This window comes from Lycium ferocissimum, chromosome 10 (genome assembly GCF_029784015.1).
Source record: "Lycium ferocissimum isolate CSIRO_LF1 chromosome 10, AGI_CSIRO_Lferr_CH_V1, whole genome shotgun sequence".
Taxonomy (NCBI): Eukaryota; Viridiplantae; Streptophyta; class Magnoliopsida; order Solanales; family Solanaceae; genus Lycium; species Lycium ferocissimum.
Window position 1 is genome coordinate 9,977,369 of NC_081351.1, and position 26,416 is coordinate 10,003,784.

The window sequence follows — 26,416 nt, forward strand, 5'->3', positions numbered from 1 at the left end:
TTTTATATAACAATGATATGTTTGATATTTTTGCGCACTTCGACTATTTTACAAATAACACTACCCCCGCAGTTTATCCTATTATATGTTATTCTCTTATTGTTTAATTAGAAAAGGATTTAGGCTTACAACACATGATTTATGGTGAAAAATTACAAACCCAATCTGTTTCTACGAGTTATGAACATGAATCTTATCGTGCAAGTCACGTGTTTTTTCCTTTGCCTTTTTACAAACTTTTTTCCAATTATTCCATTTTATAAAAGTGATGTTTGATGCGGTTTCTGTGCACTTCGACTATTTTACAATTAACACTGCCCACGTTGTTTAACCTTCGTATATTTTATTGTCTTACGGTATAATTAAACAAGGATTTAGGCGTAAAACACATGCTTTATGGTGAAAAATTATATACCCAATATGTTACGACATGAATCTCATCGTGCAAGTCACGTGCTTTTGCCTTTGCCTTTTCGCAATTTTTTTTTCAATTCTTGTTTTTTTTTAACAGTGATGTCTAATCCAGGAGAGAGTTAAACGCCCCCCTACCAGTATTTGGAGTATGATTTCGAGTTTCCATTCTTCCATTGCCTTCCAAAATTATGTACACATAAAAAATATTTCACCTTTTTAGCTTAACAATTCCCATAACAATAGTAGAAAATGGACTTTTAATATATCATCAGCATTTACATTTGCATGAACCAGATAGAAGCTGGTTGATCCAGGATTTAACCATCTAACTCCTCCTTTTCCTTTACTTTCAATCATCAAATTACTTTGGGTCTGGGGATGACTCCTTGCATACTAATTATTGGCCAACATTTCTACAGTATCCATCGGTGGTACATAATCTGATGGTCATTTTTCCATAACCTTCTTAGGCTATTGATCTTTCTGTGGTTTAACTACATATGAATGACCTTGAACTTTGTTAAGGTTTGCTTTGCTGTTAGCACGAGGCGTTTCCTGCAAGTAAATCCATTGACTCAATTTGGCACACAATAGAACACAAAAGTTGAACAGAAAGTCAGATATTCCTCATTGAACTTCACTTCAGCCAAGTGATATCTATTAATGAAGAAGTAGCAAATATCTCACTGGATTAACAAGCCTCAGACTTCCTGGACAAACATACCCCCTTTCGCCCACCAGATGCTGATGTTTGGGATTCTTAAAAAAGTATACAGAGAGTAATTAATTTAATGAGTTCATAAATACCATGAACAAATTAGAAGCAAAGAAAAAAGAAATGGGAATTAATTAGCAGATTAATATTGATTACTTACAGTGACACGACACCACATCTCGCTGAATAGTTGGAGAAACCAAAAAGCAAAATTGAAATGCAAACTAAGCAATACAACAAATAGATTAATTAGTGAAGAAACTTTAAAATGGTAACAAAAAAAAATGTGATTAGTGATAGCTATACATATACTACAGCTTTTGCATAGACCGGAGGGAACAACGAGCCCACTTCAAGTGGGTTCCGACTCGGTTACCCCAAAAAAAAAAAGTATTCAAGATGTCAAGAAGAAATGTGAAGTTTTGTAGTCAAAGATAGAAAATAATTTTATGTTTTAGACGGCAAAACAAATAATTGCTTTATTAGTAGACATTAATAACTTTTTGTATCGCCAAGATTTTAAATTTAAATTTTGGACTAGCATTGTCTTTTTATGTGTAAATAATGCAAATCCTATGGAAAAAGTTGGTTATATGTGTCCATTTGAAATTGAAATGTAAATCTGATATCATCTCAATTGTTTATAACTAGTATTTTGTTTATAACATTAATTCCGAATTAGTTTTTGCCAATTTTACAGAGTAACACTGCTCATGTTGTTTAGCCTTCTTATATTTTGTTCTCCGGTGGTTTAAATAAAGAAGAGGATTTATGTGCACAACACGTGCTTTGAGGTGAAAAAGAACATACTCAATCCGTTATGATTTATGAACATAAATATGTTCGTGCAAGTCACGTGGTTGCCCTTTTTTGAAGTTTTTCACCAGTTATTCCTTTTTATATAATAGCAATGCCCCACTCAGGTTTTGCGCACTTCAACGGTTTACCGAGTAACATTGCTCTTAGTGTTTTCCCTTCTAATATTTTATTCTTTGGTGGTTTAATGAAAGACCAGGATTTATGCGGACAACATGTGCTTTAAGGTGAAAAAGTGCCTACCCAATCTGTTGCGATTTAGAAACATAAATCTTGGCGAGTCACGTGTTTTGTCTTTGACTTTATATTTAATTCCTGACTTCCTTCATCCCAAGTGGTATTTAGTACGATTTCGTGTTAGCTTAGCTTTCCCCCCTTCTCTGCTTTTCTTTTTCTTTTCATTTCTTTAACTGCAAAACTTTTCTCAGAAAGCTGCTATGGAATCAACCAAAATACATACAGAGAGAAAGTGTTAGAAAATACGTGTTTAAAGGCGAAAAAATACATAACATATCTAATGCGATTTGTGAACATGAATCTCATTCGTTGTATTCATATATATTAGCAAAACTTGGACCATCTTCTTTTGACTGGTCTTTGTTAACTGGTGTAACGCCAACTGCACCACTAAATTCATCATCGTCGAATTCCCCAATTTCACCTTCTTCGTGAGCTGAATATCCATTCCTCTCCCCAAAAATTGCTTCAAAGACCTCTCTGTTGTTGTCATCCAATTCTGTGTAAATAGGAATATTTTTTTTGGGCTAATACACTAGAGTCCACACGAACAACGCTACTACATAAGACATTCCTTGAGGGCTTTTAAGCTAAATTGACAATGACTGTATTAACTTCCTTACTTGTCGCACAAAGACACTCTCGGAACCTGGTCATATCTAGTCATCTCTTCTTCGCAAGTCTTGCGTTTTGCCTTTGCCTTTGCCTTTTTGGAGTTCTTTTTCAATTATTCCTTTTCATAACAGTGATGTTTGATTGCGCACTTCGAATATTTATAGATAACACTGCCCACGTTTACCCTATTATTTGTTATTCCCTTATGGTTCAATTAACTAGGATTTAGGTGCAAAACATATTCTGTATCGTGAATAATTACATACCCAATCTTTTACAACTTATGAACATGAATCTCATCGTGCAAGTCCCATGCTGTTGCATTTGCCTTTTTTTTTTTTTTTTTTTTTGGTTGGTTCTTTTTTTCTTTTTTGTATCAGTGATGCCTGATTCAGTTTTTGTGCACTTTCATCATTTTACCGAGTGTATAATACCGCCCACGTAGTTTACCCTTCTTATATTTTATCCTCTTATAGTTTAATTAAATGCGGATCTTGGTAAAATAAACGTGCTTTAAGGTTAAAAAAATACATACACAATCTATCCGATTTATGAACATGAATCCTATTGGACCATCTTCTTTTGACTGGTCTTTGTTAATTGATGTAACGCCGCCAACTGCACCATTAGCTCATCATCCTCGAATTCCATAATTTCACCTTCTCCGTGGGCTGAATATCGATTCCTCTTCCCAGAACTTGCTTCATTGAACTCTCTATTGCTGTCATCATATTCTGTGTTAATAGGAACATGTTTTTGGGCTAATCCATTGGAGTCCATGCTAACACCACTACTAAATAAGGAATTCTTTAAGGGCGTTTTGTGGATAAATTGCTAGTGGCCGTACTAACTTCCGTACTGGTAGCACGAAGCCACATCGGAACCTGGTCACATCTTGCCATATCCTCTTCCCAAGTCACGTGTTTTGCCTTTTTGGCGATTTTTTCAATTTTTTTATATAACAGTGATATGTGTGATATTATTGCGTTCTTCAACTATTTTACAGATAACACTGCCCACGTTGTTTATCCTATTATATGTTATTCTCTTATTGTTTAACTAGAAAAGGATTTAGGTGGACAAAACATGTTTTATGGTGAAAAATTACATCCTCAATCCGTTTCTACAATTTATGAACATGAATCTTATTGTGCAAGTCACGTGTTTTTTCCTTTGCCTTTTTACAAATTTTTTACTTTCCAATTAATCCTTTTTATAACGGTGATGTTTGATGCAATTTTTGCGCACTTCGACTCTTTTACAATTAATACTGCTCACGTTGTTTAACCTTCGTATATTTTATTCTCTTACGGTTTAATTAAACAAGGATTTAGGCGCAAAATACATGCTTTATGGTGAAAAATTACATACCCAATCTGTTACGACATGAATCTCATCGAACAAGTCACGTGCTTTTGCCTTTGCCTTTTCGCAAATTATTTCAGTTTTTTTTTTTTGATGTCTAATTCAGTAGTGAGTTAAAATGCCCCCCTACTAGTATTTGGAGTATGATTTGGAGTTTCCATTCTTCCGTTGCCTTCCAAAATTATGTACACATAAAAAATATTTCACCTTTTCAGCTTAATAATTCCCATAACTATAGTAGAAAAAGGACTTTTAATATATCATCAGCTTTTACATTTGCATGAACTGGATAGAAGCTGGTTGATCCAGGATTTAACCATCTAACTCCTCCTTTTCCTTATCTTTCAATCATCAAATTACTTTGGGTCGGGGATTGACTACTTGCATACTGATTCTTGGCCAACATCTCTACAATATCCATCGGTGGTACATAATCTGATGGTCCTTTTTCCATAACCTTCTAAAGCTGTGGATCTTTCTGCGGTTTAACTACATTTGGATGACCTTGAACTTTGTTAAGGTTTGCTTTGCTGTTAGCATGAGGCGTTTCCTATAAGTAAATCCGTTGACTGAATTTGGCACACAATAGAACACAAAAGTTGAACAAAAAGTTAGATATTCCTCACTTCAGCCAAGGGATATCTATTAATTAAGAAGTAGCAAATATCTCACTGGAATAACAAGCCTCAGACTTCCTGGACAAACATACCCCCTTTCGCCCACCAGATGCTGATGTTTGGGATTCTTAAAAAAGTACATAGAGAGTAATTAATTTAATGAGTTCATAATACCATGAACAAAATAGGAACAAAGAAAAAAGAAATGGGAATTAATTAGCAGATTAATATTGATTACTTACAGTGCCACGATACCACGTCTCGCTGAATAGTTGGAGAAACCAAAAAGCAAAATCGAACAGCAAACTCAACAATATAACAAATAGATTAATTAGTGAAGATACTTTAAAATGGTAACAAAAAAAAATGTGATTAGTGATAGCTATTACTACAGCTTTTGCATAGACCGGAGGGAACAACGTACCCACTTCAAGTGGGTTCCCACTCGGTTACCCCCCCCCCCCCCCCACCAAAAAAAAAAAGTACTCAAGATGTCAAGAAGAAATGTGAAGTTGTGTAGTCAAAGATAGAAAATAATTTTATGTTTTAGACGACAAAACAAATAATTGTTTTATTAGTAGATATTAATAAAGTTTTGTATCGCCAAGATTTTAAATTTAAATTTTGGACTAGCATTGTCTTTTTATGTGTAAATAATGATAATCCTATGGAAAAAGTTGGTTATATGTGTCCATTTAAAATTGAAATGTAAATCTGATATCTTCTCAATTGTTTATAACTAGTATTTTGTTTATAACATTAATTCCGAATTAGTTTTTGCCAATTTTAAAGAGTAACACTGCTCATGTTGTTTAGCCTTCTTATATTTTATTCTCCGATGGTTTAAATAAAGAAGAGGATTTATGTGCACAACACGTGCTTTGAGGTGAAAAAGAACATACTCAATCCGTTAAGATTTATGAATATAAACTAGTAAATTTTCCCGCGCTGCGCGCGGTCATAAAAGATGTCATTAGATTAATAATTTAAGTAGTTTTTTCTGGTCACCAAAATATATTAGATGATCAATTTGTCATTGTTATGTTAGTGTATCTTAATTGACTTTCTAAAATATTCTATTCTTATTTCAGAAAATATAGATAGTCCTTTGAAGATATTTCACAGAATCTCATTCTAAAAGCCTCATGGATCAGTTACGAACAATTCAAATTCATGGCAAACTGATTTAAAAGATTTCATGATAAAAATGCTCATAAATATAAAGTAAAAAAAAAAAAAAAATCGTTGCGGAAAATTTCCTTGTGAGACCATACCTAGGGCTATTATAAATCCATGAGTAATGGCAAGCAACCAAAATCCTCAAGAAATTTTCAAAATCTACTGCTTTCACTCGTCGAAAATCACTTGATTGAGAAAGAGATCGGTTAGCAAACTCAGAAGAATGAATAGAAATTCCATCGCTGGAATAGCATGCTGGGCAGAACCTATCTTTACTTATGGACGAACTGCTTGTTGTATCTGGAGGAGCTAGTAAACTCGAGTTTTCGGACGGAGGTTGCATAGGCACTGGTATTTCAATTTCTTTGTTTCTTAGGATCCTTACAACTTGAGACATAGATGGTCGCGGGAATCTTCTAGTTTGTGTGCACAATATCCCTAATTGATGCACGCGTGATGCCTCCTGTTCTTGAAATCCACTCATCAACCTGCTGTCGATGGACTCCGTAATCTTATTCAACTTGTAATTTCTTCGATCCTATTACAAGATTTAAGAACCATGCTTTATTTAGTACTAAATTCCAATGGAATCAGAAGGATGGACATACACAAAAGTACGTTATTGATATTGTTGAATTGTGTGCCAACTCATGTGAAAGCTTAATGACTTGAACACTCGATTGACTGAAGACGGATTTGAGACTTACAGATTGTAGAATTGATCCGGAATCACTCACAAAGACATTGCTCTTTTTACTACATACAACCTCTGTGGCAGCCACTCCATAGGAGTAAACATCTTCTAACTCTGTAAAACATCCTTGAAGAAGATATTCAGGAGTTAGATATCCCCTACAACAGAATTAACCAGATTATCAGCACTTCATGAAGATATGCAAGCCCTTCTACTATTCCCAATATAAATTCAATCTGCTCCTTTCAACTTAAAAATTGACGCTTGTTGTCATCTTCAAGAAAAAATAAAACAAATTATTGTATCTGCTCCAAAAGAGAAACATAAAAAAACTAGTAATGCTAAACCTCAAGAATCATTACCAAAGAGCACTTGATCAAGGTTCCTGTTAGATACATAACCGAAATCACAAAACTATATGGCCCTTCTATGTTACGCAACCCAATAGTTTCAGAATATTCTTGTGTTGAATACGACTGATCAAATTGACCTCATTGAAGAACTCCTCTGCCCATTGACGCGTATTGTACAATAATCTTTCACAGCAACAGTTTCACCATCAGGAAGAAACCTTTATATACTGAACTAGATCCTCCGTGGCCTAACTTGTTTAACGGATCAAAGGCCCATGTTGATTTTTCGAGCATGTCATACGTCAAATTTAGTTTCAATGTCTCAAGAGGCAGTGGAATCTTATGAACCCTCTTTGTGCCTATATATGTTGTGACAAGCAGAAGATCCATCAGAACATGAACAAACAGAAATTAGTTAATGATCTCATCAAGCATCACAACTTTTTCAATCACCTTATAAGAAAATTTTGAGTTTACCATATCAAAATTCTGTGTATTGTCTATTAAGATCAATAGAGCAAGTAAAGGAGTATTCTCTGAGGTACTTTATTGCAGGCTGGTTCTTTCCCTGGTTTTCTGTCTTCTCACCCGACAATCAAAAGAATAGTGGACAAACATGGTTCAGTGAAAATAACCATTTCCACCAAAAACCAATTAACTATTTGTATAAATGAAGCACATTCATAATTGTCCAAAGCAAGGACAAATGAAAGGATAAGTAGTAAAGCCACAAAACTATGTCTGTTGCAAAGGAACAAACAGAATATTTAATTCATCTCTCACTAAACTGCTGCTTAGTAACCTGCACAATATGCATAGTGTCTGATTGAATAAAACAAACTATTTTTGGTTCTGTTAAGCGAGTCTCCCACAAAATGTGCCTCTTGTTCGTCAGTTAGGCCTAAAATTTAAAAAGCAAAAGTAATTGTTCCGAAGATTGGACAACCAAAAAAGAAAGCGAATTCAGATTGGATAATCAAGAATACATAAAACTGATCCTCCAAAAAAATCAAAGTTGCAAATAAACAATTAATATGAAGTAAACTTAAGATGCCTAAATTCCTATAGCATAATGTTAGCGCGTAAAAGATAAAAACACAGTAATTAACATGGTTCGAATCGATGTGACCCTAGTCCATCGAGAACGGCCGGCGCTTTTATTAATATCAAGGGAGAAAGTAAGTTACAAGATTGAATACCCTTAGGTTCTATGTTCTTTCCTACTTAATAAATCCTAGCTAACATGTATTTATGGTACTAGGTCTAATCATTTCCTAGAAAGGATCTAAATCTCAATAGGACTCGAAAACCAACAAAGAAAAAAGTTTCCTTTTATTTCTTTCCGCTTTTGAGTAGGAATTGGCTTGAATATCTTCTCAACTTCACAATCTCTACCTTGAGATGAATTTCGAGCTTCCATATGAATGTCATTCAGTCCAATGTCTCTAAGCCTACGTGAGCTAGCTTCGTGCAGGAAATAAGTGACACTAACCGAAACCTTGTACATACTAGTAGCTCTACCTTTCCCTGCTGTTCTCCATCCTAACGCATCAGTTGATGAGAACTCCTGCCAAATTCATACAAAGGACTGAACTTGACAAGAGGAACCACCTTGGTCAATATATCTGTTGCGTTGTCCTTTGTGCCAACCTTCAAGTCCTTAACTGTGCCTTGTTCAACAACATCACGAATAAAATGGAATCTGATATCAATGTGTTTGATGCGATCATGAGATCTCTGATTTTTTATCAAGTGAATAGCACTCTGGCTATCGTATTTTAGAGTTGGTTCATGTTGAACCCTACTCAGTTCTGACACCAAACCTTTGAACCATATAGCCTCCTTTACTGCTTCTGCTGCTTCCATATATTCAGCTTCTGTTGTGGACAAAACAATTATAGACTAGAGAGTTGCCTTCAAACTTATGGCACTACCTGCAAGAGTAAAGATATAGCCCGTTGTTGATCTCCTTCTACTAAGATCACCTGCAAAATCAGAATCCACATAACCAAGGACCTAGAAGCCTTCATTTCTCATCCTACAAAAAGTTAGACCAACATTCGAAGAACCTTCAAGATATCTCAATATCCACTTAATTACTTTCCAGTGTGTCTTACCTGGATTAGACATGAATCGACTTACCACACTCACAGCCTGAGCAATATCAGGCCGAGTGCAAACCATAGTATACATACTGTTACCAACTGCACTAGAATAAGGAACTTTTGACATGTACTCCACCTCTTCCTTTGATTGCAGTGCCATCAAAGAAGAAAGTCTGAAATGTTGCTAACGGTAAAGTAACGATTTACATTAATTCATGCCAAACCTCTGAACTACCTTCTCAATATACTTTTTCTGTGAGAGATGTACCTCATCGTTCTTCCTGTGAATCTCCAATTTTCTTAGCCTCACCATAATCTTTCATGTCAAACTCCTTATTTAGCAGTTTCTTCAAATCATTTACCTTTGTCATACTATTAGTAGCAATAAGCATATCATCAACATATAAGAGTAAATAAATATTTGAATTACCAGATACCGTCATGTGATACACGCAGCTATCAAATGCACCTCTCGAGAAACCTTTAGTAATCATGAACGCATCAAATCTCTTGTATGTACCACTGTCGTGGTGACTGTTTCAAACCATACAAAGATTTCTTCAATTGACAAATGTGATCTTCTTTTCCTTCAATAAGGAAGCCCTTGGACTGATTCATGAAGATCACCTCTTCAAGTTCACCATGTAAGAATGCAATATTGACATCAAGCTGATGAAGCTTCAAGTCATAATGGGCAACCAAAGCTAGTAACTAATGAATTGAGCTATGCTTCACGACTGGTGAGAAAATCTCATTGCAGTCGATTCCCTCCTTCTGACAAAAGCCCTTAGCAACCAATCTCGCTTTGTATCTAGCATCTTTTACACCCGGAATGCCATCTTTTTTTCTGAAGACCAATTTGCAACCAACAGTTCTCTTCCCCTTTGATAGACTCACCAAATCCCATGTCTGGTTCTTATGCAGAGACTCCAACTCTTCGATCATGGCTAAATTCCATTGATCAGCTTCACCACACATAGTAGCTTCTGTATAGCTTGAGGGTTCCAGATCCTTTATTTCCTCATCGACAGTAGCTAATGCATAGGCCACAAGATTAGCTAGCGAAGGCTGAGGATAATATTTTGGATTAGGCTTCGGAGTTCGTTTGTACCTTCTAGTAGCTACACTGTATAGTTAACCTTCACGTACTACTGTGTGAGCTTTTACATTATCTGACTCCACCTAAGTCGCTTGATCCTCCTGCTTGGTGAGTTTCACATTTTCCTCCACTGTTTCTGTTGTAAGAACTTTCTATCTTGCAAACTCAATAGAAGTCTTTCCAGGATCAAGCACACAGGCCTCATCAAAAGTAACATCTCTACTGATTACAAACTTAAGAGAATCTAAACTCCATATTCTATATCATTTTACCCCATCAACATATCCCATAAATAAACCTTTTCGAGCTCTAGGTTCTAGTTTTCAATCACTTACATGATAATATGCGGGAGAACCAAAGATTCTTAAGTACAAGATTCTTAAGTACAAGTAATCAAACGTTTTACCCGATCATACCTCATTTGGAGTTTTGAAGTCAATAGTCGACGCTGGAGAACGATTAACAACATAACAAGCAGTATTTATTGCTTCCGCCCAGAACTCCTTAGGCACTTTGGCATTAGAGAGCATACATCGTGCTTTTTCAAGAAGAGTTCGGTTCATCCTTTCAGATACTCCATTCTGTTGTGGTGTATTCCTAACAGTTCTATATGCCAATACACCATGAATATTGCAGAAATTGTCAAACTCTTTATTGCAAAACTCCAAGCCATTATCTGTTCGAAGACACTTAATCTTTCTGTCACACTGATTTTCAATTAGTGTCTTCTAGTTTTTAAAATTCTCAAAGACATCACTTTTAGCTTTTAAGAAGTATACGCAAACCTTGCATGAAGAATCATCAATGAAAGTAGCAAGATACCTCTTTCAACCTTTGATGGAACACGAGACGTCCCCATAAATCTGAATGAATGTAGTCAAGTACCCCCTTCGCCTTTGTGCTTGCCCGTACTAAAGCCGACCCGTTTCTACTTTCCAAGGACACAAAGCTCACAAAAATCAAGTGTACTAATATTCTCACCTTTCAAAAGGGTTGGGTTGCTCAAAATTTCCAACCCCCTCTTGATCACGTGACCTAATCTCATACGCCACATCTTAGCCTTGTCATCATCTGATAACTGTGAGGTTGCAACATTTGTAGTACCTAGAATGGTGCTTCCTAGAGGTGGCAAAATAGGTTAAAAATATGGTTATCCGCTCCGATCCAACCCATTTTAAATGGGTTGGATACCCTATCCATTTAATATGGGTCCACATATGAGTCAACCCATATTATCCACTTAAAGTATGGGTAAATTAATGGGTAAAATGGATAAAACCCACAACATATAGAGTGTGTTTGGTATGAAGGAAATGTTTCCCATTTTCCCACGTTTGGTTAATCAAAATGTTTTGAAAAATATTTTCTTTAGAAAACAAGTTCCTTAACCACCCCCTCCTACCCCCACCCCCCACTACCTCCCTCCCCACCCCTATAACCACCCACCCCCCCCCCCCCCCCCCCCCCCTATCACCACCTACCCCCAACCCTTACCTCTCACCTCCCCACCACCACCCCTATCTCTCAACTTTGCAAAACTAGACATTTTGTGAAAGTAGTAACTTTCAAAAATAGCAACTTTGCAAAAGTAATGACATTACAAAAGTAGCCGCTTTTTCAAAATATTACTTGCGAAAAGTAGCTACTTTTCAAAAATAGTCATTTTGCAAAAGTATTCACTTAAGAAAATAGTCACTTTGTAAAATTAGTCACTTTTAGAAAATAGCCACTTTGTGAAAGTAGATACTTTTTAAAAATAGTCACTTTTTGAAAGTAGTCAATTTTCATGAATAGTCATTTTGTGAAAGTAGTTACTTTAAAAACTAACTGCTTTGCAAAAGTAGCCATTTTTTAAAATAGCATCTTTGTGAAAGTATTAAAATAACCATTTTCGAAATGTGCCATTTCCAAGATAGTGGTCAATTTTGTAAAGTAGCCATTTTTTTAAAGTGGCACAAAAATGGCTACTTTTGTAAAGTGGCCATTTTTTGAAAAATGACAAAAAAGTTGCTTATTTTTGCAAATTTGCATTTTCGGTCGTTTTCCAAGAAATAAATTTTTGCAAAAATAACCATTTTTATGTCACTTTATAAAAATGGTCAATTTACAAAAATAGCCATTTTTGTCACTTTTAAAAAATGGCTAGTTTACAAACATAGTCACTTTTTGGGGGTTGTCTTCAAAGTACAAAGTAGTCATATATGAAATAGAGGCTTTGGGAGGGGGTGGGTGAGGGGTTGGGTGGAGAGCGGTGGTGTGGGATAGGATGGAGTTGGGGTGGGTAGGTGAAGATGAAGTGCGTTCGAGGGTGATCGTTGGGTGGGGCTGGGATTTGGTTGGGGAATGGGTGGTGGGGGGTGGGGTTGGGTGGATATTTTCCAAAAATGATTTTCTTTGGGGTCGTGTCATTGAAAAGGTTCGAAGTTCTACGCTTCCCACAAATGTTGAGGTGCGCAACTATGTACTAGGGATTGAATTTGTGGGCAAAATGGTGAATTAATCTTCTCCATATTGGCTACATGAAGCCAACATCTTTGAAGTAGCTTTGGATAATTTGGATAATATGGATATCCATATTATCCGATGGGTAACCCATTTTTTAACCGTGTTAAATATGGGCGGGTCGGATAACTGATCCGTTTTTTGTCAACCCATTTTCGACCCGACCCATATCCGACTCGACCCACCCGTTTGCCACCCCTAGTGCTTCCCATAAGTACATAAGGACCACCCTCCATTTTAGCCTTTAACATGACCAGAGAACCCTTGGTCACCTTGCAGATTCCACCTTCACCCGCATGCTTATATCCGAGCTTATCAAGAGTACCAAGAGAGATTAGATTCTTTTTCATATCAGGAACATGTCGAACATTAGACAATGTTCTTATGATGCCATCATGACACCGTATACGGGCTGAACCAATGCCTACTGTTTCACATACTGCATGGTTACCCATAAGTACAGTCCCACTCGTCAGCTCGTAGCTAGTAAAACAATCTTTTTTGAAGCACACGTGAAAGGTACAAGCTGAATCTAAAATCCACTTGTGTGTCTAAATGTCATCTGTTGAAGCAGTTAGCACATAATCTTCTCCATATGTCTGAGCTACCCGGACCGTAGATGCCGACCGTTGTTTTATCAATCTTCTTATTCGGGCAATCCCTCTCAAAGTGACCCTTTTGATGACAACCCGAACATTCAGTATCCTTCCTACTCACTCTTTTCCTACACTTTGACCTAGCTACTGATTTGCCTCTCCTTCTTTGGCTCGAGTGACCTCTAACCCTCAAACCCTCACCATAGTCCTCTTCCTCACAATTGTTGATATGGTTTCTTAATTCATCCGAATTCAATGCATGTCTTACCATCTGTAATGTGGCCACCTCCTTACTATACATCATTGAATTAACTACGTCAACATAGAGTGCCCGCTAGTTCTTCATCTCCCACTTTAATATCGGTATGAGTAAGATCCATAGCCAATTTATTAAAAGCATCAAGATAATCCGAGTAAAGTTGTACCCGTCTTCATCTTGAAGGTGTGTAAATCGCCTTAACAACATTTTAGTTGTTACCGATTTCTTCGTAGAGATCTTCAAGTTTCTTTCGCAAACTCCACTGCTTTCTCGCATCGACTTCACATAACACGTTGTTTGATAAGGATAATTGAATTACGCTGAATGCATCCATCTCAATCTTCTGCTTCTCGGCCTCTTTCGTATTTTTGGGATACGAGTCATCCAAAGCATACACTGATCCTTCTCTCTGTAACAACGACATGATCTTAATCTTCCAGATGTTGAAGTTATTACATCGCCCATCAAAATTCGCAACCTCAAACTTCATAGATGCCATAGTCTCCTCGTCTCTAGATCTCACAACAGCCGTAGGCTCGATACCAATTGTTAGTGCGAAAATGATAAAAACAAAGTAATTAACATGGTTCGGATCGATGTGATTCTAGTCCACGGAGAACGGCCGATACTTTTATTAATATCAAGTGAGAAAGTAAGTTATAAGATTGAATACTCTTAGATTCTATGTTCTGTCCTACTTAATAAATCCTAGCTAGCATGTATTTATTCTACTAGGTCTAATTCTTTCCTAGAAATGATCTAAATCCCAATAACACTCGAAAACCAACAAAGAAAAAAGTTTCCTTTTATTTCTTTCCGCTTTTGAGTAGGAATTGGCTTGAAAATCTTCTCAACTTCACACATAAGAAAGAATGACTACCTGCATGTGGTAAATTCTAGCGGGACAAGCCTTCATTGTTTTGGTATCGATATGCGAGTCGCTAAGACGCTTAACACCATTTTTTTAGCAAAGAAATGGTAAATTTAATAAACCCCAATTTAATTATATTGACATAAGTAGAAATTTGAATAAACCATAATAGAGTAAAATTAAGTGCTTTGTAGAACCGAACCTATTGAATAACTTGCAATATAATCTCTTGAGAATAAATTTTCGCCCAATTGAATCAAGAGATAAACACATACTATAATACAAGTGAAGAAGGTGAGTGAAAAGAAACCTTTTGGCATTTTCTGGAGTGAAAATTTGACAACGAATAGACTCGTTGACGCTTTTTAGCTTATGCTTTGATTTGTAGTTCAAAAATAAAATAAAAATGAAACACTATAATAGACAAAAATAATAACTGTCTTAGTCGCAAATAGAATAAATATAACGAAAAGAATAAAATCTGATACCTGAAGAACAATGTATGAATAAAGTTGAAGAGATCAAGTGAATGTGGGGAAACAGAAAAAAAGGATTTGATGAAGAATCTTCAAATAGAATTGAACTACAAATTCAAGAACATCAATCTCCTCGAAGAAGCCCTCACTCATTGTTCCAGCACCGATTCCCCTCCTTACCAACCGTTCGAGTCTCGTGGGTGACGCTACTCTTGGCTTAGCCATATCAAATTACGTTTATTTGGCTATTATCCTATGAGAAGAAATAGGAAAAGAGTGGCTGAGATTCATGGGAACTCGTATTCTTACCCAAATTCTCATTAACTGGTTCAAAACCAAGATTCAGAGATAAATTTGAAATCGAAGAAGAGAATGAATGTTACCCACTCCCTGAAAACCCGTTGTCTTTGCTTTGTGGTGTGGAATAAACCTTAATTGTAATTTGTTTCTTTTTATAGGTGCATAATGCGAGCAATGTGTCTGTGAAAAAAAACGCCGCTGAAGAGGAAGAAGAGGAAAGATGAAGGCATCACAGAAGAGGAACCTCCGAACGGAAAACAGAAGGAAAAGGTAACGTTTCGTAAACAACTCTAGAAGCAATGGGACACCTTTTTTATTTTATTTTATTTTATAAGTAATAATAGCCAAAAATTTGAGGAAAAAAATAAATACAAATACTGAATTTAGAGCGCCACGTCACCGGTCTATGTCTTGGCTTTATATAGATATATAGATAGATATAGATGTAGATATGTTAGTGCAAGTCATGTGGTTGCCCTTTTTTGAAGTTTTTCATCAGTTATTCCTTTTTTTGTAATAGCAATGTCCCACTCAGGTTTTACGCACTTCAACGGTTTACCATGTAACATTGCCCATATTATTTACCCTTCTAATATTTTGTTCTCTGGTGGTTTAATTAAAGACCGGGATTTATGTGCACAACATGTGCTTTAAGGTGAAAAAGTACCTACCCAACCTGTTGCGACTTAGAAACATAAATCTTGGCAAGTCACGTGTTTTGCCTTTGACTTTTTTGGAGTTTTTCTCAATTTTTTTTTTTTGGTAACAATGATGTCAGATTAAGCTTTTTCACACTTCGACTATATTACAGAGTAACACCGTCTATGTTGTTTACCCTTCTTATAGTTTATTCTCTTACGTTTAACTAAACAAGGATTTAGGTACAAAAAACATGCTTTAAGGTGAAACTTATGAATGTGAATCTCATTGGAGGTATTCATATCTATTGGCAAAACGTGGACCATCTACTTCTTACTGGTGTAACGCCAACTGCAGTAGTAAATTCATCGTCTTCAAAATCCGCAATTTGACTTTCTTCGTGGGATGAATATCCATTCCTCTCCCCAGAACTTGTTTCAGAGAACTCTCCATTGTCGAAATACAATTCTGTGTAAATAGGAATAGTTTTTTGGGCTAATCCACTAGAGTCCACGCGAACAATGCTACTACATAAGACAATCCTTGACGGCTTTTTAGCTAAATTGACAATGACCGCATTAACTTCCTTACTTGTCGCACGAAGATACTTTCGGAACCTGGTCATATCTAGTCATCTCTTCTTCGCAAATCTTCCATTGTGCCTTTGCCTTTGCTTTTTTGAAGTTCTTTATCAATTATTCCTTTTAGTAACAGTGATTAGGGGTGTACAAAGTAAACCGACAAACCGTACCAAACCGATAAACCGAGTCAAACCGAGAAAAAAACCCGATTAGTGATTTGGTTTGATTTGGTTTGGTGTTGAAAAAAAAAACCCGATCATAATTGGTTTGGTTTGGTTTTAGCTAAAAAAAGTCAAACCGAACCAAACCAACCCGACATTACATGTATTCAATTTTTAAAATATTTTATACATAAAAATATTTATTTTGTAATGTAATTTATAAATATTTCTTAATTTTTTCATAGTTTTTTTTATCTATTATCATATTATTCAAGCTTGAACTTAGAATTTTTGAATGTCAATAAGTTTTATATCTTATGGATGTTAGTAACTCATATAAAGTCCACCAAAACCAACTCAACACTAATACTAACAAAAGAAATTCAATTTACCACTAGGAATGAAAATAATGTTGGATATCTATTCTTTAGTTTTGTATAATTGGTTTAGAGAGTGAAAATATATAACTTAAGTTTTTTTTCTTGTCATGTAATTAATACTTATTAGCCGTACTTATTTTAGCATGAGTCAGTATTTTTAGATTATGGCCATTTTCTTTATGGCTTATTAATTAACAATATTTATTTTAACCGATTTTATTATCTTTTGTTGAATATTTTATTACAATGTCATCACTCTTCTCGCATTTTGTGTTATTTTCTTATGAAACACCTTAATTATATAGTTGTATCTTACTAGGACTAAAGAAATATTTGAAGTAAAAGTTATATATTTTGTATCAAGACTATTCCAAAAAAAAAACCCGAGAAAACCGAATAACCCGAGAAAATCTGAGGTTGAAAAACCCGAATTTTATTGGTTTGGTTTGGTGTATAAATTAAAAAACCTGATGCAATTGGTTTGGTTTGGTGTTTAAAAAAACCGAACCAACCCGGTCCATGTACACCCCTAACAGTGATGTTTGTTGCGTACTTCGAACATTTTACAAAAAACACTACCCACGTTTACCCTATTATATGTTATTCCCTTATGGTGTAGTTAAACTAGGATTTAGATGCAAAACACATTCTATATCGGGAATAATTACATACCCAATCAATGACGACTTATGAACATGAATCTCATCGTGCAAGTCCCATGTTGATGCATTTGCCTATCTGCAGTGTTTTTTTTTTTTTTTTTTTTTTTTTTTGGGCAAAAGTGATGTTTGATTCAGTTTTTGCGCACTTTAATTATTTTATCGAGTGTATAACACCGCCCACATAGTTTACCCTTCTTAAATTTTATTTTCTTATAGTTTAATTAGACGCGGATCAAGGTAAAACACACGTGCTTAAAGGTTAAAAAAATACAAACACGTCTATCCGATTTATGAACATGAATCCTATTGGATCATCTTCTTTTGACTGGTCTTTGTTAACTGATGTAACGGCGCCAACTGCACCATTAAATTCATCATCTTCGAATTCCCCAATTTCACCTTCTCAGTGGGCTGAATATCCATTCCTCTCCCCAGAACTTGCTTCAATGAACTCTCTATTGCTGTCATCATATTCTGTGTTAATCGGAACACATTTTTGGGCTAATCCATTGGAGTCCATGCTACCACCACTACTAAATAAGGAATTCTTTGAGGGCTTTTTGGATAAATTGGTAATGGCCGTACTAACTTCCGTACTGGTAGCACGAAGCCACATCAGAACCTAGTCATATCTTGTCATCTCCTCTTCCCAAGTCACGTGTCTTGACTTTGTGGCCATTTTTAATTTTTTTTGTTTAATATATAACAGTGACATGTTTGATATTTTTGTGCACTTCGACTATTTTACAAATAACACTGCCAACGTTGTTTATCCTACTATATGTTATTCTCTTATTGTTTAATTAGAAAAGGATTTAGGTGAACAACACATGTTTTATGGTGAAAAATTACATCCCCAATCCATTTCTACGATTTACGAACATGAATCTTATCGTGCAAGTCACGTGTTTTTCCCTTTGCCTTTTACAAACTGTTTTTTTTTTCCAATTAATCCTTTTTATAACGGTGATGTTTGATGCAGTTTTTGCGCACTTCGACTCTTTTACAATTAACATTGCCCACGTTGTTTAACCTTCGTATATTTTATTCTCTTACGGTTTAATTAAACAAGGAAGGAGCAAAACACATGCTTTATGGTGAAAAATTACATACCCAGTCTGTTACGACATGAATCTCATCGTGCAAGTCACGTGCTTTTGCCTTTGCCTTTTCGCAAATTATTTCAGTTTTTTTATTTTTAACAAGGATGTCTAATTTAGTAGTGAGTTAAACCCCCCTCCCCACCAGTATTTGGAGTATGATTTGGAGTTTCCATTCTTCCGTTTCTTGCAAAATTATGTACACATAAAAAATATTTCACCTTTTTAGCTTAATAATTCCCATAACTATAGTAGAAAAAGGATTTTAATATATCATCAGCATTTACATTTGCATGAAATGGATAGAAGCTAGTTGATCCAGGACTTAACAATCTAACTCCTCACATTTGCATGAAATGGATAGAAACTGGTTGATCCAGGATTTAACCATCTAACACCTCCTTTTCCATTACTTTCAGTCATCAAACTACTTTGGGTCGGGGTATGACAACTTGCATACTGATTCTTGGCCAACATCTCTACAGTATCCATCGGTGGTACATAATCTGATGGTCCTTTTTCCATAACCTTCTTAAGCTGTTGATCTTTCTGTGGTTTAACTACATATGAATGACCTTGAACTTTGTTAAGGTTTGCTTGGCTGTTAGCACGAGGCGTTTCCTACAAGTAAATCCATTGATTTAATTTGGCACACAATAGAACACAAAAGTTGAACATAAAGTGAGATATTCCTCATTGAACTTCACTTCAGCCAAGTGATATCTATTAATTAAGAAGTAGCAAATATCTCAATAGAATAATAAGCCTCAGTCTTCCTGGACTAGCATACACCCTTTCGCCCACCAGATGCTGATGTTTGGGATTCTTAAAAAACTATACAGAGAGTAATTAATATAATGACTTCATAACTACCATGAAAAAATTAGTCACTGAGAAAAAAGAAATGGCAATTAATTAGCAGATTAATATTGATTACTTACAGTGACCAGACACCATGTCTCGCTGAATAGTTGGAGAAACCATAAAGCAAAATCAAACAGCAAACTCAACAATACAACAAACATATTAATTAGTGAAGAAATTTTAAAATGGTAACAAAAAAAATGTGATTAGTGATAGCTATACATATACTACAGCTTTTGCAACGATCGGAGGGAACAACGAGCCCACTTTAAGTGGTTTCCTACTTGGTTACAAAAAAAAAAAAAAAATGTGTATTCAAGATGCCAAGAAGAAATGTGATGTTTTGAAGTCAAAGATATAAAATAATTTTATGTTTTAGACGACAAAATAAATAATTATTTTATTAGTAGATATTAATTATAAAGTTTTGTATCTTCATGATTTTAAATTTAAATTTTGGACTAGCATTGTCTTTTTGTGTGTAAATAATGGAAATCCTATGGCAAAAGTTGGTTATATGTGCCCATTTGAAATTGAAATGTAACTATGACATCTTCTCAATTGTTTATAAGTAGTATTTTGTTTATAACATTAATTCCTAATTAGTTTTTTGCCTATTTTATAGAGTAATACTGCTCATGTTGTTTAGCCTTCTTATATTTTATTCTCCGATGGTTTAATTAAAGAAGAGGATTTATGTGCTCAACACGTGCTTTGAGGTGAAAAAGAACATACTCAATCTGTTAAGATTTGTGAACATAAATATGTTCGTGCAAGTCACGTGGTTGCCCTTTTTTGAAGTTTTTCACCAGTTATTCCTTTTTTTATAATAGCAATGCCACACTCAGGTTTTGTGCACTTCAACGGTTTACCGAGTAACATTTCCCATATTGTTTACCCATCTAATATTTTGTTCTCTGGTGGTCTAATTAAAGACCAGGATTTATGCGCACAACATGTGCTTTAAGGTGAAAAAGTAGCTACCCAATCTGTTGCGAATTAGGAACATAAATCTTTGTAAGTCACGTGTTTTGCCTTTGACTTTATATTTAATTCCTGACTTCCTTCATCCCAAGTGTTATTTAGAACGAATTCGTGTTAGCATAGCTTTCCCCCCTTCTCTGCTTTTGTTTCTTTTCATTTCTTTAACTGCTAAACCTTTCTTAGAAAGCTACCATGGAATCAACCAAAATACATACTGAGAGAAAGTGTTAGAAAATACGTGTTTAAAGGTGAAAAAATACATAACATAAATAGTACGATTTGTCAACATGAATCTCATTCGTGGTACTCATATCTATTAGCAAAACTGGGACCATCTTCATCTGACTGGTCATTGTTAACTGGTGTAACGCCAACTGCACCAGTAAATTCATCATCTTCAAACTCCACAATTTGACCTTCTTCATGGGATGAATATCCATTCATGTCCCTAGAACTTGTTTCAGAGAACTCTCCATTGTCAAAATCCAATTCTGTGTGAATAGGACTATTTTTTTGGGCTAATCCACTAGAGTCCACGCGAACGACGCTACTACATATATAGGACATTCCTTGATGGCTTTTTAGCTAAATTGACAATGACCGTATTAACTTCGTTACTTGTCGCTCGAAGACACATTTGGAACCTGGTCATATCTAGTCATCTCTTCTTCGCAAGTCTTGCGTTTTGCCTTTTACTTTTTCGAGTTTTTTTTCAATTATTCCTTTCATAACAATGATGTTTGATTGCGCACTTCGAATATTTTACAAATAACACTGCCCACATTTACCCTATTACATGTTATTCCCTTATGGTGTAATTAAACTAGGATTTAGGTGCAAAACACATTCTATATCGTGAATAATTACGTACCCTATCTTTTACGACTTATGAACTTGAATCTCATTGTGCAAGTCCCATGCTGTTGCATTTGCCTTTTTTGTTTTTTGTAACAGTGATGTCTGATTCAGTTTTTGCGGACTTTGATCATTTTACCGAGTGTATAACACTGTCCACGTAGTTTATGTCATACCCTATTTTTACCAGGGTCAAAATAGTTTACAACGTCCCGATAATTCCGGGGTTAATTAAAGTACATGAGTCGCCACCTAATTATTTATGGTGAATTAGGGCACCTAAGGTTAATTAAAGTAATTATCTAAAGTCGATTTTAATTTTAAAGTCTACGAAACCGAATGATTCTAGGTAAGGGTTCAACTAATCTAGAGGAAAGGTATTAGGCATCCTCTAAATTCCATTAAAAATGGTTAATCCGACCGGACTTATAGTTAATTAGGCTAAGTGTAAATATAATGTTGTAGAAAAGAAAATAATTTTATAAGTGTTATTAAAGTTTATAAATTTAATAATATTGTTTAAAATAAGTTTTGTAGAAAAAATATAATAGTTTATATAAAGAGGAGCTTTAACAGCTATTTTAAAATATGACTTATAAAGGTTGTTAAAGTTTTGAAGAAAAAATATAATGATGCTATTTAAAAATGCTTGTAAATATTGTTAATGCTCGAATGAAAATACAATACTGTTATTCGAAATAAGATTTGTAGTAAATATAGCAATTTGCATAAAAGGGAACTTTAAATACCATTGAAAGTAAATTTAAAAAAAGAAATATAATGATTTGCATATAAGTAATAGATTTCAACAAATTTGAACTTGGATTAAAATAATATTAATAATATAGATGCAAACTTAATCTAGCTTTGCTTTTATAAAGATGCGAATTTCTTTCTCTTTATTTAACTATGTTTGGCTAAAAATATGCATAATTGGTTCAAAACTTAGAGAGTTTACTTATAAAGCACATTTGATTTTATGTTTGCATATTAGTGGTCTTTCGAAATTTCTAAGATAGTAATAAATAGGATATAACTCCTTTAATTAGAAATATACTGTTTAAAGATCAATTATTTTGAAAATAAATATTAAGGCATTATAAGTAACTCTAATATGTAAAAGGAAGAAAATATAACTTAAGGAATTAATTATTTGTTCCTCTTCTAAGCTAACTACCCATTATTAAATTAAATCCCACTAATTTGCTAAAGTTCATCTAAATTAAGCAAATAAAACAACGAAAGTGTTAGTCATGTAATTGCAATCAAATACATAAAATAAAATGAAATGGAAGAACAAAATAAAGAGTGATTTAAATGGGCTCAGCCCATTTAAAACCGCTACTGTTCATGCTGTTGGGCTTCAGCCTAGTGAAGTTTAGCAGGTTGCCTCGGGCGGCTGACGGGCTGACTCGATGGAAATATTTCGTTGGGCTTCAGCCCAACATCGAATGCGGGAGGAGACGAGTCGCTCGGACTCACGCATGATGGTCATGCATAAAAAAAAAAAAAAGAAAAGGATTAGACATCTATTGATACGATTAAATAATTTCAAATGGGTAAAGCAACGCAAACCAACAAACACTTAAAGCATGTAACTAAGCCTTAAATTGACTGAACACGTTATTAGAGGATTTTGGGCCAGTCACTGTTTTAGGAGAGACTATATCTGAAGGGAGTAAGGAATGATTCAAAACGTTGCTATCTATCAATCATAATATCAAACTGATCGTCGAATATAGTAAGCAGGTGAACACATTGTTTGCACAGCCCGTGACAACTTTAAAAAAAAAGCCAAACTATGCACAGAATCACACCTAACTGATGACAAATAACTCTCACCTTCCCATGACTTGTAACTAAACGATAGCCAATCAAGAGTTTATGGTGAAACTACCTTAGCCAAATGTCGTACACCTTAAACCTATCTGGAAAAATCAGAAAGGGAATATGCGGAGGACAAGCATGAAAAGTGAAAGAAATGCCAAATGAATTCATGTTCCATTTTGAGCTAGATGATAAAGTATTCTGGTTCTTCTAGCATATAAGAAGGATAACATACGTATTTTAAATCAACTTTAATTCAATCACTTGGACAAAACAAAGGATAGATGAATGTGCAAACAGACCCAAGCCTAACTTAGCATAGAGGTTTGAAAGATTTAGAACCTTAAAGCTTTTAGCGATGTTTCAGCCAATAATACCTATCATAGTTAACATATGCAGCTGTACAGAAAGCACACATCAAGGAAATAATTCGGGGAAAGCAGACAAGGTGATACTCGTCTTTCTAAATCTTGAAAATGAATTTAAAGCAGGTTTCAGCCGTTTATAAGACCGTGAATATCAAGCTAATATCTAATTGATCCATTCAACAACTCAAACTATAAAACAGGACAGAGGGCAGGCAGATCACCAAAACTGCTTAGTGCATAAGTTTCTTTCATATTTTCATTCAATAACCTTGTGATTTTACACTACAATCGACAGTTTAAGATTGCAATTGCTAATCCTTTTAGTAAGTTAAACACATTGATGAGACAACTAAAATAAACTATGTAGAATCATTTGATATTACACTTCCAAAAAAATGATCAGTTATTCCATGTAAACCAAGGACAAAGAACCATTTTCTATGAACATTGAAAGAGGAGTGAACTGGAAATTTTACTATTTTTTCCTTTAACTGTATTTTAATAAGTCTTGGTCAGAAGGGTAATCCCGTGAATCGTTAAGCCAGCATTTAACTGATAACACATCTTAACCTATGCTTCAAATTAATTTTCAAGCGAAGAAGGCAGGCCTTTGCTCGCATAAGTTTTAAAACTGGAAATAGTAGGAGTCAGGCAAATACATGTTCAGTTTAAAACAGGCCTAATCAAATACTTAACGATGTATCTCAAAACTAACAGGAGTATGCTAGACAAGCTGAATTTACTGCCATAGACACAAATTTACCAAGATAGCATATCATATAACTAACAGATCTAAACAAATTCAACTAAACTGACATGCGTAAACATCACTTAATTACCAGCAAAACATCTTCGATTACACTAACATACTAGACTACCTAAATCAGGAAAATACACCAAATTACACACAAAACCCCTTGTTAAAACCACTAATTAACCTGCTCTAATACCCACTAACACATAACAACTCAAACAAGACAAAATAAATAATATAAAGATGAACAGAAATGAAAGGCAAATTACACACCTTTTTCATGTGCAGTGAACGAGGCGTCGAGGTCTCGATCTACACTCGATTTTAAAGTAATATCTGGAGAATAGATGATTTATCCCCGAACTATATATCCCAGGTATAGTGAAAAATGTAAAGTGTAAATATCTTTGGAGGAGGGGTTCGGGCCAGATAGAAAGAACTCAGAACGGAAGGGAATTTTAACAAAATCCCAGATTTTAAAGTAGTAGAAAAAGATGAAAAAAATGTTCAATCCCCCCTGGCTACAGACATAGCGATGTATTTATAGGTAAACAAATAGCTAGGGTTTCATTTGGGCGGGATGTTGAAATCCAAAATTCGAAATTGAGTCAAAGAAACCTGCTAATCCGAACGTTGAAAGCCCTTCACGTGACTTGCTTCAGATGTTTGCCCGAAATGGACCGAATCTTTTGTTCTTTGTGAAGCTGTTCTGTTTTGAGGCGAAAAATGGGAACTCTTCCTCTGTCAACAACAGAAAAAGCAAGCAGAGCAGAAGGAAAAGACAATTTTGCATGGAAATGGGGGGGCAAGGTCTGTATAAGCTTAAAGGGTTTTGGTTCTTGGTTTAGAAGAGGAAAGAGATGACGAAGTGAAGGGGAAGATAGTCATGTGCGGCCATTTTGGTTGAAGGGAACTGATTGCTTCATTAGGTTTAGGGGATAAAATATTGGGCCAGTCGGGTCGGGTAGAAGTGTTGGGCTGAATCGAAAGTTGGGCTGGTCTGGTAAGAAAATGGTAATGTATTTTGGGCCCTTAATTTGGCTGAAAAACATTGGTCTTTCCTCCTTTATTTTAATTATTCTTTGGGTTTCTAATTTAATAACTAGTATTATGTGAAAACAATTAGTAATTAATATGTAGAAAAAATAAGGATTTAACAAAGTGTTGTCTCGTAATTAATTTAACGAGTACAAAAATCCAAAAAATGAAATGATGATGAGCCATTAAAAATTATGATAAGGTAATGCTCGAAATGTTGATGGTAAAAATAATGAAAAATGAAAGTAAAGATATTAATAGCAGTAGAAATAAAAGTTAGTAGTGAAAATAGAGTATTTAGCTTGTCAATAGATTTAGAAGCTCGAAGAAATAAATCAGAATAAAGGAGGGACAAAATTGGGTGTCAACAGTTTACCCTTCTTATATTTTATTCTCTTATAGTTTAATTGAAAACAGATCTAGGAAAAATAAATGTGCTTTATGGTTAAAAAATACAAACACGATTTATCCGATTTATGAACATGAATCCAATTGGACCATCTTCTTTTGACTGGTCTTTGTTCACTGATGTAATGCCCCCAACTGCACCATTAAATTCATCATCTTCGAATTCCCCAATTTCACCTTCTCCGTTGTCTGAATATCCATTCCTCTCCCCAGAGCTTGCTTCATTGAACTCTATTGTTGTCAGCATATTTTGTGTTAATAGGAACATGTTTTTGGGCCAATCCATTGGAATCCATGCTAAAACCACTACTAAATAAGAAATTCTTTGAGGGCTTTTTGGATAAATTGGTAATGGTCGTACTAACTTCCTTACTGGTAGCACGAAGCCACTTCGGAACATGGTCATATCTAGTCATCTCTCTTCCCAAGTCACGTGTTTTGCCTTTTTGGCAATTTTTTCAATTTTTTTTTTATATAACAGTGATATGTTTGATATTTTTGCGCACTTCGACTATTTTACAAATAACACTGCCCACGCTTTTTATCCTTTTATATGTTATTCTCTTATTGTTTAATTGAAAA

General features: G+C 35.0%; 1 pseudogene; it reads right to left on the reverse strand.

Moving 5' to 3' along the window:
* Positions 1–4,622: 4,622 nt before the first annotated feature.
* On the reverse strand, positions 4,623–9,383 carry LOC132034588 (receptor-like serine/threonine-protein kinase SD1-6; annotated as a pseudogene).
* Between the last annotated feature and the right edge of the window lie 17,033 nt (positions 9,384–26,416).